Raw genomic sequence first — 3,390 nt, 5'->3', positions numbered from 1 at the left:
GTTGTTTTTTTTGGAATGGAGCCTTGCGCAAGGGGCGAAGGGCGGCGGGCAGCAGCCAGAGCCTTTAAATAGAGCAGCTCCGGCCCCAGCTGTGACCCCCCCCATCCGAGGCTGTTGGAGCCATCCCAACTCCCTCCTAAAATAAATACCTGCAGAAATGTTTTGTGTAGGCAACCCCCAGCCTGGGGCTCGGGAGTGGGGGGGCATTGCCGGAGGTATTTTCTTGGTACTGGGGGTATTTTCCCAGAGATGGGCTGAGGGCAGGGCGATGGCGGCAGTGGGATTTGGGCTGGGGATGGAGGAGGATGCTGTGTACGGAGCTGGGGGAGGGGGTCAGTCCCCGGTCCTCATAGGGGGTGGTGTCCAGCTCTGTCCCTTCCCCGCCCCACCTCCGTGCTGTTCTTGGCAGCCGCTGTGTCCGGGGGAGCTGGAGGCTGGTGGGGCCGGGGTTGTGGATGGTTGGCTGCCGTCAGGAGCAGAGCGTAGTAATGACAATAAAAATCTGCTTTCCCCGTGGACTCAGGGTGCTCTTTCTCGGGTGGGTGGCTGTGCTGTGTGTTGGTGTTTGTGTGCTTCCCTGCCTGCACAGGCGGTGAAACACGGAGCTGCATTGAGGTCTGTGGAGTGAAACGCAGAGATTTATCGGGGCATTCCTCCTTCTCTGGTCCAACTCTGCCGTGGGTTTTTCCAGCCTAATGTGGAGCATTGAGGGGACACCTCCCCATCCCCCCGTCTCATCCTGCAGGGGAACATTGCCGTGCCAGCAAAGCCCTCCTGCAGCTGTCCTGAGAATGGTAGCAGAGCAGCAGAGCCCTGCTGGGGGTGTGGGTCCACGTGGTGCTTTTGGGGAGTTCTGCTGTGGTTTATGGCCCTGAAAACGGGTGCTCGCCCTGGGGGTGTGGGAGGTGCTTGGTGATGCTGCTGTGGGTCTGTGGGGTTTGGAGTGAGGCAGGAATGATCTCTTGCGGTTTGCACTGGGAATGAAATGAGGGGGATAGGAATTTTGTTGTTGTTTTTTGGGTCTTCCTGCAACCTTGTGCTCTGTGTTGGTGAAGGGAGCCTGTCTGCCAAGGCGGGGTGGGCTGTAGGGTGGATTTCTGTCCTGTAGGAGCTGCGTGCCGCTCTCAGCCCCATCCTGAGTGTTTGGTATAGGGCTGCAGAGGGCACAAGGGCTTTCCTGGAGCCAGGTCCTGCAGCATCCTCCTGTATTTTTGGGTTCTGACTCCTCCTGAAGCTGTGCATGGCTCTGCTTCTGACCCACTCCATTTGCTGAGATGTGCTTCATTAACACAGCTTCGTTAGCCCGGCTCCTAGCAGCCATTCTCTGCTGTAGAGCCGTGCCTTCAGCCCTGAGCTCCTTGGCAGAGCCCCAGTGACCTGGTGCCGGGGAAGCCCTGCCCGAGGATGAGGTGTGGGAAGGTCCTGGTGCTGCTCCTGACACAGCAGCAGCTGGAGGAATGGAAATAGCCAGGAATTAATCTTGCTGCAGACGTGGTGAGCAGATCTGCATCCCCTGCTCCTGCCCCTATCCATCTTCCCCCGCCGCCGAGCCTGGATGGTGGTTCGCTCCATCCGTCGCTGCCCCCGCGCTGTTCTTCTCAGCACCACCCCCTGTGGTTTTGAATATGCTTTTAATACATTTGGTTTAATTGCTTTTAATTACAAAAAAAAAATCCAATAAAATTAAGCGGCTGGTGTGCTCGGGAGGAAGGGTTTCGGAGGGATTTGGCTCTGGCTGCCTGCAGTGCCATGGCATCGGCTGTGCTGCCTGGTGTCCTGTGTGTGCAGGGCTTGAGGGCTCGGTGCTCTGCCCTGCCCAGGCTGGATGGTGTTGAGAGACAGAAGAAAAAGGTGCTCTTGGGCTGCGTGGTTGTTTCTCGTTTCATTGTATGCACACATAGATGGAAACCCACGTAGCGCTTTTGCGGCATCGGGACCAGGTTGGAAATCTGTCCGAAGGCTTAAATTTGAATGTGGATTAGCACCGTTGTTCATTGGGAATTAAATCACAGCGCCGTGGCGTTTGCCTCTGCCTCTCCTGGTGTTGGGATGGGGACCAGGAAGGTGGTGTGGGGGATGCTTGGGAGAATGTGGGAAAGAAAAAGGGGCTGAACAAGGGAGAAGGGGGAGAGCCTGGGCACAGACGGCGCGTTTGAGCCTGGGTTCCTAAGGAAAAGCAGCTTACGGGATTGCAGTCTGCCTGCAGGAACAGCAGCAGTGGTGCAGCAGTGCATTCCCCTGTTGTCCAAAGCAGTGTGCAGGTGGCACTCACCCAGCTTAGGGCTGGCTGCTGCCCGCCTCGCAGCGGTGTTCGGTTTCTCAGTGGGAAGGAGGGGCGGATAACGTGGCACGGTCCCATTTAACCTGCTGGTGACCTGGACTGAAGTCATTGTGGCTGAAAATAGGCTGCGCTGCCTGCGGGGCATGGCTCGTGGCTCTGGGAGCTCTCTGAAGCTGCTGGAATTGCTGCTGGCAGGTGATGCGGGGCCGGTGCTGTGCCGTGCTGCAGTAATGGCCCCCGTCGGGTGCCCGGGGCTCTCCTGGTGCTGCCTAATGAGCTCTTCTATAACGAACATGTGGGTGTTGCTGGGTTAATTGCGCAGGAGCCCAGACTCGACAGTTTGCTGCTTCTGCACTGGTTTTGAGTAATTAAAACAAAATGAGGATAACATTGAGGAAGGAATTGGGTGTAGTTTCTTTGCTCAGCAGAGATGCAAATAATGCGTGCACATCCTTGGTGGGACCAGTGCTGGCCTTAGGGCCCCCATACGGGACACCTCCATCCCCAGGGCTCATGGGGCAGTGGTGGCACCTGGGTGGCTGGGAGGTATCCTGGGCAGGGCAGCTTTCTAGTATCCAGTTGCTTCATTCCTGGGGATTTTGGGGAGGAATCTGAGAGTTCGATGATATTTTTTTAATTTCCATCCAGCACCTTGCAGAACATGGAGCTAGAGGGTGGATTTAGTGAGGTGCCCATCAGGGTGTTGGGTTTAATTCAGCAGGAGGTAGGAGGCGTGTGGTGCAGCTGGGGTTTCAGGCAGGGGACTGCTGTCACCGGTGGTGATGACACAGGAGCATTGACACCGCTTGGGCTGTTCTCATGCTTTGGGGTTAACATGGGGCGTGTGGGACCGGGCTGGCTGTGCGTGTTCCAGGCTGCATGGTGATGCCTGCATGCACTTGAGCAGATCAGGGTTGCCAGCCCCGCAGGCAGAGAGCCGCAGCAGCATGTTGTGCTGCCCAGCAGCTCACTGCTGCTTCCCTATAGAGCTGCTCTCATAAAACTCACAGCCAGAAAGAACCAAGCCAGCAGCCTGGCTCACGCCTCCTGCCCTCTGCATCCTCTGGACTGGGTGGGACATGTGCTGGGAGCACTGGCTGCTGGCAGAG

The sequence above is a fragment of the Meleagris gallopavo genome, chromosome 16, assembly GCF_000146605.3.
Source record: "Meleagris gallopavo isolate NT-WF06-2002-E0010 breed Aviagen turkey brand Nicholas breeding stock chromosome 16, Turkey_5.1, whole genome shotgun sequence".
Classification (NCBI taxonomy): Eukaryota; Metazoa; Chordata; class Aves; order Galliformes; family Phasianidae; genus Meleagris; species Meleagris gallopavo.
Note: the sequence above shows the minus strand (reverse complement) of the source record.